At 36.4% G+C, this 15,584-nt stretch overlaps 1 pseudogene; it reads left to right on the forward strand.

Moving 5' to 3' along the window:
- Positions 1-495: 495 nt before the first annotated feature.
- On the forward strand, positions 496-1,527 carry LOC124089460 (partitioning defective 6 homolog beta-like; annotated as a pseudogene).
- Positions 1,528-15,584: the final 14,057 nt, after the last annotated feature.

Raw genomic sequence — 15,584 nt, forward strand, 5'->3', positions numbered from 1 at the left:
TCCAACCTTAATATCCTGGGCATGGGACAGCCATTTATTCATATAGTGATTTGATCAATTATTAAGCTTCTACTGTGTACCAGCCTTTGGGTTAAATGCCAAGTCACCAAAGAGGAAAAGGTCAATATGGTAGAGCTAACAGTGAAAATGACATTGAATGAATTTGCCAGTATTGCTCTCTTATGAGAAGTGGTGCCTATAGCTTAGAGATGTTCATATCTATTAGCTTTATTAAACTTCTGCAAGAAAATGTTAGCATTCTCATGAAGCACAGAGGGAGGGATTCATATCCCTGCTGGCCCTGCAGCCAGTCATACCCTGGATCCTGCCAGGTGAGCAGCTTGCCAAGTCTAGCTGAGCTTGTCCTGCCCAAGCAGCAGCTGCCCCATCTGCAGGTGCCTGTGACAAGGTGTCCAGGGTCCCATCCCTGCTTGAGCCCACTGGCTGTGTGCTAGCTGTCTGTTCTCCTGAGTGGCAGCTAGCCTGAGGAGTTTCATGGGGCTGTGCCTCAGCCTAAACAGTGTCCACCAGCACTGGGCAAGCAGTAGCTGCCTGGGCACCACAGAGGTGAAGAGCAAGTTTGGAGCTGAGTTTCATCAATTTTTGCTGGAAAGATCAAAACCTAGAAATTTGTTCACAAGATAGTCAATGCAGACATCCAGGGAGACTTGCTGCCTATAAATAATGACAATTATCACAAATCTATGTCAACAGCCAATCCACTGTTTAGGATTTTTATACAAAAGAAAGAAGCAGTGCCTTCAGTACAGACATGCTGATAACGATGAAGAATGTTTTAATTAATGTGTTCAGTCCAGATAACCACAGAAAAAAGCCATGCCTCTGTCTTCCATCATAGAAATGGATATGCTCCCAGAAACACACCATCAGGCTTGTCTTTACAAATATGGCATTGAGAATTGCCCTGGTTTCTACATCTAGGATGGCTCAAGTGTCAGGGTAACACCACACCACCTAGAGAAGGTCCCTAGGATCTTTATATCCAGCATCCTCTCAGTATATCTGGCTCAAAGCACAGGACTGTTAACTGTAAATGATGACATTTTTAGAAGTTAATGGTATGGAATTTTCAGGGAATAGTATTGACCAAGTAACAGATGTGTTGACTGCAAACAGCTGCAACCTCATCATAACAGTGAGACCAGCAAACCAGAGGAATAATGTTGTTAGGAAAAGCTGGAATTCCAGTAGCTCTGACCAGTCTACCAATAATAGCCTTCTTAGCTATCCACAGCAGACGAAACCAAGCTTTGAGTGAAAAGATGAAGAGAGCGATGAAGAGGACATTATTATTGAAGACAATGGAGCACAGCAAGAGATTCCAAAGGCATTTCCTGGAATCCTTAAGACAAATAGAACTCAGTTTTGAGTCTGGGCAATATGGTTTTATTCCTTCTCATGAATTAGAGCTTAGCACCCCTAGAAAGTGACATAAACACAGAACTTGAAAAACAAGCTTCAGATCAAAAACTCTTAGAAGAAGATGGAACAATTATAACATTATGAAACCATCGATTGAATTTTTCTGAATGTTAAGGAGGCTGTGGGAACTATAATTTGGCAGTAATTGAAGCATTTATACCTCTGAACCACTGATGTGGGATAATCCTGGGAAACAATAATGCAAGCTTGCAGGGCACAGTGGCCGACCTCTGGAATCCCAGTGGCTCAGGAGGCTGAGGCAGGAGGATTGCAAATTCAAAGCCAGCCCCAGCAAAAGTGAGGCCCCAAGCAACTCAGTGAGACCCTCTCTAAATAAAATACAAAATAGGGATGGGTATGTGGCTCAGTGGCCAAGTGCCCCTGGTATCCCCCCCAAAACAGCAAAGTTAATCTGTTATTAAAATAGGTCAAAAACTGTTAATGTAACTTTTGTGGCTCAGAGGTAAATTTAGGTCTAAAACATAGGGAAGTTTCTTCTGAAATTATGTACTGTTGGTATATTTTCTAGAAGAACTTTTTTTTGAGCACATTCCTATTCACGTGTGAGGGGATTGAATCATTTCTGTTTGAAGTGGTGAGAGAGGGAGGTTTTTTTTTTTTTTTTTTTTTTTTTTTTTTACATGTGGATTTCCAGTTTTCCCAGCACCATTTGTTGAAGAGCTTTCTCCAATGTACATTTTGGGTGCCTTTGTTTAATATAAGATTACTGAAGTTATGTGGGTTAGACTCTGTGTCCTCTATTCTGTACCTTTGGTCTACAGGTCTTTTTTTGTGCCAATACCATACTGTTTAAGATATTATTGCTCTATAGTATAGTTTTATGTCTGAAATAGTATTGACATCAGCTTCATTCTTCTTGCTAAGGATTACTTTGGCTCTTCTGTGTCTTTTATTTTTTTTCTGATGAATTTCATGACTGCTTTTTCTATTTCTATAAGGAATGTCATTGGGATATTGATTGAAATTGCATTTAATCTGTAAAGTGCTTCTGGTAGTTTGGTCATTTTAACAGTATTAATTCTGCTTATCCAAGAACAAGGTAGACCTTTCCATCTTCTAAGGTCTTCTTTAATTTCTTTCCTTAGCATGTTGTAGTTTTCATTGTAGAGGTCTTTCACCTCTTTCTTTAAATTTATTCCCAAGTATATTTTTTTGAGTTATGGTAAATGGAGTGGTTTTTCTAGTTTCAATTTCAGCAGATTTGCCACTGATGTACAGAAATATCTTTGATTTATGAGTGTTGATTTTATATACAGCTACTTTTCTGAATTCATTTATTAGTTCTAGGAGATTTCTGGTGGGATGTTTTGGGTCTTCTAGGTATAGAATCATATCATCTGCAAACAGTGATAATTTGAGTTTTTCTTTTCCTATCTGTATCCCTTTAATTTCTTTCATCTGTCTGATTGCTCTGGCTAGAGTTTCAAGAACTATTGTTAAATATAAGTGGTGACAGAGGGCATCCCTGTCTTGTTCCACTTTTTAGAAGAGATGCTTTCAATTTTTCTCCATTTAGAATGATCATGGCTTGTGGCTCAGCATAGATAACCTTTACAAGGTTGAAGTATGTTCTTGTTATCCCTAGTTTTTCAAGCGTTTTGAACATGAAGGGATGCTGTGTTTTATCAAATGCTTTCTCTGCATCTGTTGAGATGATCATATGATTTTTATCTTTGAGTCTATTGGTGTGATGAATTACATTTATTGATTTCTGTATGTTGAACCAAACTTGCATTCCTGGGATGAATTCTACTTGATAGTGATGCACTATTTGATTTGCCAGAATTTTATTGAGAACTTTTGAATCTATATTCATTAGAGATATTTCTCTGAAGTTTTCTTTCTTTGATGTGTCTTTGTCTGGTTTTAAAATCAGGGTGATATTGGCCTCATAGAATGAGTTTGGAACTTCCCTCTTTTCCAATTTCATGAAATAGTTTGAGAAGTATTGGTGTTAGTTGCTCTTTAAAAGTCTTGTAGAACTCAGTTGTGTATTCATCTGGTCTGGGGCTTTTCTTGGTTGGTAAACTTCTGATGGCATCCTCTATTTACATGCTTGAAATTGATCTATTTAAATTGTGAATATCATCTTGATTTAGTTTAGGCTTATCATATGCCTCCAGAAATTTATTAATGTTTTATATATTTTCTATTTTATTGGAGTACAAATTTTCAAAATAATTTCTAATTATCTTCTGTATTTCAATGGTGTCCATTTGTTATTTTCCTTTTCATCATGAATTTTAGTAATTGGAGTTTTCTCTCTCCTTCTCTTCATTAGCATGGATAAGGGTTTATCAAATTTTACTTATTTTTTCAAAGAACCAACTTTTTATTTTGTCAATGTTTCAATTGCTTCTTTTGTTTCAATTGTATTGATTTCAGCTCTAAGTTTAATTATTTCCTGTCTCCTACTGCTCTTTGGGTTGATTTGTTCTTCTCTTTGGAGAGCTTTGAGATGTAATTTTAGGTCATTTATTTGTTGACTTTTTCTTCTTTGAAGAAATGAACCCCATGCAATTCACTTTCCTCTTAGCATTTCCTTAATGGTGTCTCAGAGATTTTGATATGTTGTATCGGTGTTTTCATTTACTTCTAAGAATTTTTTAATCTCCTCTTTGATATCTTTTGCAACACATTGTTCATTGAATAGCATATTATTTAGTCTCCAGGTGTTCTAGTAGTTTTATTTTTTATTTTATCTTTGATTCCTTATTTCATTCCACTGTGGTCTCATAGAATGCAGGGTAGCATCTTTACTTTTCTATATATTCTAAGATTTGCTTTGTGACATAACATATGGTCTATTTTAGAGAAGGATCCATGTACTGATGAGGAGAAAGTGTACTAACTTGTTGATGAATAATATACTCTGTATATGTCAGATAAGTATAAGTTATTCATTGTATTATTGAGCTCTACAGTTTCTTTGTTTAGCTTTTGTTTGGTATATTTTTGGTATATCTATCTATTGGTGAAAGAGGTATGTTAAATCACCCAGAATTATTGCGTTGTGATCTATTTGACTCTTGAACTTGAGAAGAGTTTGATTAATGAACATGTTTGGGGCTTATGTATTTATAACTGTTATGTATTGTTGATGTATGGTACCGTTAATCAGTATGGAATGCCCATCTCTATCCCTTTTGATTAACTTTGGCTTGAAGTCTACTTTATTTGGTCTGAGAATGGAAACCTCTGCTTGCTTACATAGGCCATGTGAATGGTATATTTTATCCCAACTTTCACCTTCAGTCTGTGGGCATCTTTTCCTATGAGATGAGTCTCTTGAAGGCAGCATATTGTTGGGTCTTTTTATAATCCAATCTACCAGCCTATGTCTTTTGATTGGTGAGTTTAAGCCATTAACATTTAGGATTATTATTGAGATATGATTTGTATTACCAGTCATTTTTAAAAAAATTTTGGTATTTAGCCTGACTTGGTTTCTCCTTTGGTTGGATTTTCTTTTATTGTAGTTCTTCCCTTTGCAGATTTTCATTGCTGTTTTTCATTTCCTCCTTATGGAATATTTTGCCAAGAATGTTCTATAATGCATGCTTTCTTGCTGTAAATTCTTTTAGCTTTTGTTTATCAAGAAGATTTTTATTTCATTGTCAAATTTGAAGCTTAATTTTGCTGGATATAAGATTCTTGGTTGGCATCCATTATCTTTTAGAGCTTGACATATGTTGTTCCAGAATCTCCAGGCTTTGAGGGTCTGGGTTGAAAAATCTGCTGAGATCTGAATTGGTCTTCCCTTATAGGTAATCTAATTTTTCTCTCTTGCAGCCTTTAAAATTTTATCCTTATTCTGTATGCTAGGCCTTTTCATTATAATGTATCTTGGTGTAGATCTATTGTAATTTTGTATATTTGGTGTCCTATCGGCCTCTTGTGTTTGATTTTCCAATTCATTCTTCTTGCTTTGGAAGTTTTCTGGTATTAGTTTATTGAGGATACTGTGTATTCCTTTGATTTGAATCTCTGAACTTTCTTCTATCCCAATAAATCTTAAATTTGGTCTTTTGATGGTATCCCATAATTCTTGGATGTTCTGTTTGTGGTTAATTACCATCTTCACTGTGAGGTCAACTTTATTTTTAAGATTGTATATTTTGTCTTCATTGTCTGAGGTTCTGTCTTCCAGGTAGTCTAGTCTGTTGGTGATGCTATTTATTGAGTTTTTTCTTTGGCTGATTGTTTCTTTCACTTCAAGGATTTTTGTTTGTTTCTTTATTTTTTCAGTATCTCTCTCTTTTTCTTGAAATAATCTCTTGCAACCTAAATTTGCTCTCTTATCTCTTTGTTAGTATAATTAATGGTCACCTGAATTTGTTCTTATCTCTTTGTTGGAGTGATCAATTTTTGCCTGTATCTGATCACATTCTTTAAATCCCAAATCATTTTAGTTATGTATATTTTGAACTCCTTCTCTGACATTTCACCTATTGTGCTATCTATGGATTCTATTGTTATAGTATCTTGGTTTGTTTGGGGCACTTTCCTCCCTTGTTTTTTAATGATGTCTATGTGTCTTCCTCTCTTGCAATGTAGATCTGAGGTATTACAACTTCTGCCCTATTGTCTTATAGTGTCCCTATAGGTTACCAATACCTCGCTTTTAGGGGAGAGATTAATATTACAGCACTCAATGTACCCACATGTGCAGCTACATATCAGCTTCTATTTTTACATTTACAGTTTTGTCACTATAATCAGAAATTTCTGTTATCTTCTACCATACAGTCAATAGGTTTGCGTAATGGTTTACAGTTTCTAATGGTAGAAAGAGGGACTGGGGTGTTGCTGAGATGTTTATGAGATAGGATGTGAGACTAGTGAGAGGGTAATCATGAGATATAAGACTAGTGAGAGGGTAATCATGAGAAGTTGACTGTTAGTAGAAGAAACAAGAGACAGGCAACCCTATGCAAGACACCCTGTTACGTGTTAGGACCCTAGTAGAGAAACCCCTGGTGCAGCCAGGCCACAGGGACTTTGGTGATGTCTTACCAGGTCCTTCTTTTTGTCTCTTGATAGAAGCAGAGATATTCCAGTTTCATGGTGGTGTTACTCTCAAGCCTGTATGTTTCCTGATGTTGGGCTGTGGAGAAACTTTTGGTGAATAAGGAACTCCAGAATGGGGTGGCTCTGCCCTGGAACTCTGGGCTTCAGTTGCAGGCCTTAGTTTTCTTCTTGATGACTGCTAGTCTGACTGGTTTGAGATGCAATCTCAATATGGTCTTGATTTGGATTTCCGTAATTGTTAATGATGAACATTTTTTGTATATTTGTTAGCCATTTGTGTTTCTTCTTTTGAGATGTGTCTTTTTATTTTATTTACTAATTTTTAAGTGGGTTATTTGGTGTTTTTTTTTTTTTAGTTTTTTAAAATATATTCTACTTTTAATCCTCTGCCAGAAGATTAGCTAGCAAAGATTTTCTCTCATTCTATGGGCTCCCTCTTCCCATTCTTAATTGTTTTCTTTGCTCTGTGGAAGCTTTTTAATTTCATCCCATCCAGTTTAGTAACTTTTGGCATTATTTTCTGAGATTTAGGAGTCCTATTGAGAAAGTCATTGCCTGTGCCTGTAAGCAGAAGTATTATTGACCCTATGTTTTCTTCTAGGAGTTCCATAGTATCTGTTCTAATTTTAGGTTTTTGATCCATTTTGAGTTGCTTTTTGTGCAGGGTAAATATAAGAATGTAGTTAATTCTTCTACATATGGAAGACCAGTTTTCTCAGCACCACTTGCTAAAAAGGCTATATTTTTTTCTTCTTGTTTATTTTGAGAAAGGGTATCATTCAGTTGCCTAGTCTGATCTCAAACTTTTGACCCTCCTGCTTCAGCTTCCTAAGCAGCTGGCATTACAAATTTATACCAACACACTCAATGAGAATGTTGTTCTTTTAAGATGAGAGGTTTAAATACCTATGAAAAAAACCTAGCATTACTGTAAGTTACCTTAAATTAGTTATGCAATTAAAAACACTGGGGGAGGGTCTAAGGAAAGGAACACAGGCCTTTTATATGCTAAGCACCTACTGTACCACTGAAATATACCCCAACCCCTTGAATTCTGATATGTTGCATTGTCTGATAGTGCTATAGTACACCACACTCCCAACTTAGTTACATTAGAAAGAAGAATAAAGAAAAAGTAGGAAAACTTTTTTCACAAGTATCTAAGCACTGGAGCTACTTAAATCATAATACTAATTTCTTGAATATTACATTTCTCAAATAAAACTCTTCTCCATTTTTTGTTTACCCATAAAGAACACAGAAAAGACTCAGTGAAAGTGGCACATGTAGTAAGAAGCAAGAGAAGAGAGAGAGAGATCTTCTTGGCTTCACACTCAAAATGGTGCTATGGGGATGGAGCTGTAACTTAGTGGTTAGTGTGTGTGATTTTCAAGCACAAAGTCCTGGGTTATATTTCCAGTACTGCCAAAAAATATATTAGAAATTTTAGGAGCAGGAGGTATAACACATCAGTACATTGCCTACTTAGAATGTGTGTACAAGGTCTTAGGTTTTAGCCCCAGCCCTACCAAAACCAAAAATCTACATGGTGCCAGTTTTCCTGGGAGAAAAACACTCCACCACCAAGTTTAAAAATGATAATTAATTTTTCTTTTAACTTTGAGGGTTTAGTTGGTCCTGTGCTTCTCATATTCGAAGAAAATCCAGTAATCTTGCAAACACCCTTTTCCCATTGTTATGTAAGCTCTTCTGGTTTTGGGTCTAAGTGAGCTTTATTCATGAATGTATCCCAAGAACCTAGGAGAGTGCTGAGCATATAATAAGCTTTCACTAAGGATTTGATGAATAAATTATTGATGAATTCTAATGTGGCCCAGTTTTCTTGATAAATTTAGCAATATGCAATTGTAACAGTCTTAGTTACTAGGTTTTCTGGGCCTTTGCTTTTTTGGCCTAAGTTTATCTACAAGGTGGAATTTTGGTTAGACTCCTACCTTCTATCTTTTCTTTTATTTTTTTTTTTAATTGTGCATGTGTGTTGGTGCTGGGTATTGAAGCCAGGATACTCTCTCTACCACTAGATTATAAACTAGATCTTTTGTTTATTTTAAGATAGGGTCTTGCTAAATTATTCAGGCTGTCCTTTAATTTGAGATCTTCCTGCTTCAGCTTCCTGAGCTGCAAAGATTACTGATATTATAGGCATATGCCACCATGCTCTAAATATTTTTTTAATTAATTTGTGTGTGTGTGTGTGTGTGTGTTGGGATTTAAACCAGAGATATTCTACCACTAAGCTCCATCCCCATCACTTTTTATTTTGATACAGGGTCTCTCTCAGTTGTTGAGGCAAGTCTAAAATTTTAATCCTGCCTCAGCCTCTAGAATACCATCCTCAGTCTCCATAGTTGCTGGGATTATATATGTGTGACACCATATAATGGCCTGTCTTTTACTTTATTATTTTTATTTTAAAGTTAAAGCAGGGTCTCTGTGTGTTGCACAGAGTAGCTTCAAACTGGCAGTTGTTCTGCCTTAACCTACCAAGTAGCTAGGATTACAGGAACATGCCAGGACTCCCACCTTCTACCCTCTTTCTTAAGAGAAGGTGTGCTACTTATAAGAGAATGCATCTAGGCAAAGTCTCTGCATAGTTTTCCCTCCCTGACTCGAAGCCCTGCTCTACTCACTGCACCCTTTTCTCCTGTGTTTAGTCCTGTGCCCCAGTTGTTGCTGTCAACTACCCTGTGATTTCTTAGGAGACTAAATTCCATCACCTAGGGAGGCATTCTCCACCAGTTACCAAGTGAACCCCCCAGTATAAAACATTCCCCAAATTTCAGAATGCAAGCTGGTATTGTTGATGCTTTCCTATCCTGCACATATAAGTGGTTTATGGAGACCAATGTAGGAATCTGATTCTCCCAATAGGGAATATTCAGATTTGTTTTGTTTTGTTTTGTTTTTGGTGTGCCTGGGGAATCAAACCCAGGCCCTCTTGCATGCACAATAAGCCCTCTAACAATGATTCCCAACCATCCCCTTCAGCTTTTGAAATTCCCAGGACTTCAATAAAGACAGCTGACTACCTCCTGACATCACTGTCCTGTCAGATAGTCTATTTCCCACAGGAGTTGCCCTAGCCTTTCATTTGTTCTGGTTGAGTTGTTCCCCCTAGCCCTAGTACAAACTGAACTCAGGGTTCAATCTCAATACTTAAGCACTAAGCCATATCGCCAGCCCTTTCAATTTTTTTGTTAATTTGAGACAGAGTCTAACTAATTTGCTCAGTGCTTTACTAAGTTTTTGAGGCTGGCCTGTTCCAGAAAAACTAGGATAATAATTGTTGCCTCATATATAACCAATGATCATAGATTAACACCATAATGTTACCACATATTGAAATATAAGAATTCAAACTAATAAAATAGAGCTATGTATATGAAAATTCTATATTTTTGGAAAAACATTCTGAGAACAATTTATTCCTCATCAACCTGCCAGACACAGTAAATAGCCCTCCTTTTAAGACTGACAGTGTATGCACCTCTGAGTGTCCAGTGTAAAAATTTTTCCATGGAAGTAATTTTTTTAAATTTAATTTAACTCAATTTATTTAAACAGGGCCTCTCTGTGTTGTCCAGGCTGGCCTTGAACTTGTGGTCCTCCTGTCACAGAATCAATTGGGATTACAAATGTAGGCAACCCAACTCAGCTTGGATATATATTTTTTTCAGTGCTGAGGATTGTATTCAGGGCCTTATGCATACTGAGGTGAGGATTCTGCCACTGAGCTAAATTCCTAAATTGCTAATCCCTGGAAATAAATATATGTATATGGGTATGTGTATACTATGTATGTATATATAAATATGTATTTTTTCTTTTTTCCTAATACTGGATATTGAACCCATAGGTACAACTAAGCAACTTTTCCAGCTTTTCCTATTTTTTTTTAATTTTGAGAAAAGGACTCACTAAGTCGCCAGGCTGGCTTCTAACTTGCAATCCTCCTGCTTAAGATTCCCAAATTACGGATATTACAGGCATGTGCTCCCACTTCTAGCTGGTTGTATATTTTTAAAGCATGGAAGACAGATTCTGTTTTCTAGAAATCCCAATCCTAGAACTTTTCAGGTCTATTCCAAGTATATTATCCATCCCAATGATTATCCCTGCAAAACTCATGGTTGATCTCTCAGCTGGCCTGTGGACCTTCCTCTAACCCAGGTGTCTACAAGTCAGTGTTCCTTTCAAGAAGATTTGCTTGGGCCGGGCACAGTGGTACATGCCTGTAATTCCAGACACTTGAGAGGCTGAGGCAGGAGGAATGAAATTTTGAGGCCAGCCTCAGCAACTTAGTGAGGTCCTAAGTAAGTTAGCAAGACCTTATCTCAAAAACAAAACAAAAAAAATTAAAAAGGTTGGGGATGTGGCTCAGTGGAAAGCACCCCTGGGGACAATCCCTGGTATAAAAAACAAATTAAAAAACTCCTGCTTTTATAGATGACCTATAACACTATAGGCAGAAACTCTGAGATGTACAATGGCAGCCCCAGTTCGGCTCCTATCAAATGAAATAAATTCTATTACCTTTTTTGCTGGGTGTCGTAGCTAATGCCTATAATCTCAGCTACTCAGGAGCCTAAGATAGGAGGATCTCAAGTTTGAGGCCAGCCTGGGCAATTTAGTGTGATCTTATTATAAAATTAATAAATAAAAATGGCTGGGGTGGTATCTCAGTGGTAAAATACCCTTGGTTCAATCACCAGCACCAGGGGGAAAATTAAGAAATTCTGTTACTTTGCCTGATTGATCATTTACCTGGAAGCTTATATAAATTTAGGATAGATGTTAAACTAATAACAGCACAAGTTTTTCATAATCTCTTAGTATATTTCACATAAAGTATCTACCCAATGCTGGTTCATGGTTCTGGGGGCCTCTGATAAAATTCCAAAACAAAAAGTTAATATAGTTACCATAAAATGATAATAATTTATTATAAACCATAAATAACTAGAAGAGAGAGGCTGGGGTTTACTGCTGTGCTAGAACACTTTACTAGCATGTCGAAGGTCCTTTTCACTTTTTAAATTTTGAGTGAGCATCTCCCTAAGTTGCTTAGGCCTTGCTAAATTGCTGAGGCTGACCTTCAAATTTGCAATTCTCCTGCCCCAGCCTCCTGAGTTGCTTAGATTACAGGCATGTGCCATTGTGCCTGGGAGACACCACTTCTTAAAAACAACATTAATTTTTGCTTTGTGACAGACTTTATTAAGAGCATGAGAAGACAAGAAACAGTGGGGAAAAGATTTGTGTGTCACATGTTTCACAAACAACTGGTATCTTGACTACAGAAAGAACTATTTTCATGTTTCCATTTTAATTTGATGTTTCCAAGTATTCAAAAATCTAGATTCTTGAATCAATTATCTCTGATAAGACCATGCACAGCAATTCAGTGTGAAAGCAGCCACTTCTCCACTTCAGTGTTGCATATACATATACACATATGTGACTGACAGGAAACTGGATGGCATGCACTTCATTGAAATATGTCATCTCTTTACAAATACAACAACATGTGGGGTAGTTTCTGCTTTACCTGCAAGTCAATTACTTGCAGGCCAATACAATAAGTGCTTATTTTGTTTTTCACATGAGGGTTATGGAACTTAAAATTTTAGCTGCCAATTTTTATTCAACTATCCCACAAATAAGCATAAATGACAGTCTCTGCAAATTTTGGAGGGTTAATATAGTAGATAGTATTGGTTATCTTTAGCAAGTTAAACTATTGATTCAGAACAGGTCAACTTTTTCCTTTAAGTAAATCTCTTTGGGACTTTCCTCTAATTTTGTTAGATTGGGTTCCAGAAGAACAGGAGAGAAATTTAAAAGTAAAAATTCTGAAGTATTCTGTAGTATTATACAAATCTTTGCTAGTTGTAGAGACTAAAAACAGTTGATTTGCTAAATGGAAATTAGGAAGATATTGATGGCAATATGTAACACCAAAATGTTTCTCACCAAAGCAAATTATACAAAAATATTTACAGGCTAAGTTTCAAGATATGGTTAACATTACTATTGCATGTTTTTTCATGTCAAATGCAAAGTCCTATCTGAGTACAGTGGTGTATGCCTGTAATCTCAGCAGCAGGGGAAGCTGAGACAAGAGGATCACAAGTTTGTGGCCAGCCTCAGCAACTTAGCAAGTTCCTAAACAACGTAGTGAGACCCTGTCTTAAAATTAAAAATTAAAGGGGTTGAGTATGTATCTCAGTGGTAAAGCACTCTGTGTTCAATCCCCAGTACCTCCTCCAAATGTCCACATATATAGTCCAAGAGTTATAAAATAAGTTCATGCATTTTACCTCTAAGAATATCATATACAAGAGAAATCCCCACAAGTACTTGTGGTAGCATTTCAGTTGGAAGCAGTCTTATATATAAAAGCAATCCAGTTTCTCTGCTGTTAAGTATATAAAGAAATTTCAGAGGTTATGGAGAAAAACTCATTAATCCATTGGTGGTTGACACAAAGTGTCAATTTGAAGGATTTAAAAGGGTTTCTTTTTAAAAAGCACCAGAATACATAATCTCATAAAAAAAGAAAAATATAAAACTTCGGTATAATCTTGTTTGATTATACTACATAATTTAAAAAGAAATGTTACTGATTAAATGTTTTTCTATTTCATTCATTCTGTTGAATTATAATAATTTATTAATTTGTGAACTAATGTTTATATTTAATTCAGCTGAATTTGTGGCACAGGATCTCATTTTCAAAATGGGGTACCCATTTTCCTGAAGTATAAGAATTTTATCAGCAAATATAAGTTTAGAGGTTAACAATTATATTGAGTAAATGTTTTAACTGTACTTTTTGTACTTTATACTCACCAGTTACAATCTTCATAAAAGGCTAAAGTCAACATAAGAAGTGACCTTTCACTCTCTCAAACCCATATCCTGTCAAGGATTTTTTCCCTCCCCCCTCAGTTTTGACCTCGTGGGTGGGACAGTGAGGGAGTTTCAAACCAAGTACTTAGAGTTTTAGATGAGATTTTAAGCAAGTATAAAGGCTAAGATGAAATAATTCTTATCTTAGGTGTGTTGCAATGCCCAAAGGATAGTTATGTGACAAAGAGTATTTGTTGACAACCTAGAAAATAAGAGGCATTCAAAGGTGCTTTCACAATCTTAAGCCCCAAACAGCTGAATAGCAAAGTGGTCATTATACTCCACTGTGGGGCAGCCATCACTGACTGATCTTGAAGGTGAGACTCCAATCCTGTGGTAATTGGTAAACATACAAGTTTAACAGAAGTTGGAGCTGCTGCTTACCTGTGCTCCTGCTATGGCAGCTGTCAGGGAAGACCTAGGTTCCAGGCTGGTGAGAGGAATTGCGAGGAATCAAGAAGGCAGGGCAGCAGTGCAATGGCAGATGACTATAGAAAGAATTCTTAAAACTCAATTGTAAGGAGCTGGAGGTGCAGCTTAGTGGTGAAGTACATGAGCATCAGGCCCTAGGTTGTTCAATCCCCAGCTCCACAAAACAAAACAAACAAACAACAACAACAAAAAGGATAAGTTTTGTCCGAGGCTGAATCCTTAGCACTTAAACAGGAAAATTCTAAGCACATTTTTGTGTTGTTAAAAACAGTAATGGGAGGCCGTTGCTTAGGACTGTTGAAATTGGTGGGAGAACTTGAGTTTGGAGTGAGCTCATATACTGGGCCTAGTAGGCCAAGTCAATACAGAGTTTAATGAGCAACAGCTTTGCTTAGTTGGGAAGACCCTATATCTATTAATTACTTCAATTGTAATCAATTGACTGCTTAACAAAGCTGTAGCCAATTACTTTGTTTCCTATGGCTTCCCTCTGTTTTTCTCTAAGTGCTATTTGATCAGGTGGTTGGCTATAGTTCTCAGAACCAGCACTGGTTCTGGGAGCTGCCAGGTTAAAAAACAAAACAAAACAAAACAAAACAAAACAAAAAACAAAAACAGTTTAACTTTGTTTTCCTCTGTTGTTCATTGCTCAAGTAAAGTTTACAAAAATTCAACTGTGGTGCATGCCTGTAATCCCTGAAGCTCAGGTGTTGAGGCAGGTAGATCTCAATTTCAAAGTCAGACTCAGCAACTTAGGCCCTAAGCAACTTAGTGAGATATTGTCATAAAATTTTTAAAAATAATAAAAATGGCTGTGAATGTGGCTCAGTGGTTGAGTGAACCCAGGTTCAATCCCTGGTTCCAAAAACAAACAAATATACAAAAAAAACAAACAAACAAAAAAAAAAAACGTCATTAGTCTAAGGAATTTTCTTTTAACAGAACTGTGCTCCATTATTGGGCTGGGTGTATAGCTCAGTGGTAAAATATATGCTCAGCTTTTGATAAATCATGGGATCAGTTTCCAATACCAACAAATAGACAGTAAACAAATAAGCAAGCCATCTTTCAAAAAAAGAAGAAAAGTAAAGAAGGAGAAGGAGAGGAAGATGGATTAGAAAATAGAATTATTCATGCTAATGTCCCAAAGTCTCACAGACATCAGCAGAGATCCAAATCTCCAAAATAGGCCAGTTTTAAGCAGCATCAGATGTTTCCTATTTTAACTTTTACAAAAAAGATAATATGGAGTAACCTGACATTGACCAATCAGTTATTTTTCTATTGTCTCCCTGTCCTTGTATTATATGGAAAGTAATTTGAAAATCACAAATTTTGTTTTGTGTTCTCATGTTTACTCTATTTTTACAAGTTATTTATGTGTTAAAACAACCTCCACTGCTCTGCTCATAGAACACACATTCTGTTTGATGAAATGAAGTGTTGCCTGGTTCTAGAATTATAAAATAAAGCCAATGAAGATGATTGTTTAAATTTTGTCATTTTACAGTGTGAATATCCTAAATTTATGTGTGTATCTATTTGGTCTTTCTTTTCTTTTTTTAATGGATGGTGAGAAATGGTACTGGGGATTTAATGTAGGGGCATTTTTCTATGGCAAAACTACCTCTCCAGTTCCTCCTCTCCTCTCCTCTCCTCTCCTCTCCTCTCCTCTCCTCTCCTTTCCTTTCCTTTCCTTCTCTTTTGATACTCCTGCCTCAGTC

This window comes from Marmota monax, unplaced genomic scaffold (genome assembly GCF_021218885.2).
Source record: "Marmota monax isolate L192 unplaced genomic scaffold, Marmota_monax_Labrador192_F-V1.1 WCK01_AAM20220418_F8-fsc00253, whole genome shotgun sequence".
Classification (NCBI taxonomy): Eukaryota; Metazoa; Chordata; class Mammalia; order Rodentia; family Sciuridae; genus Marmota; species Marmota monax.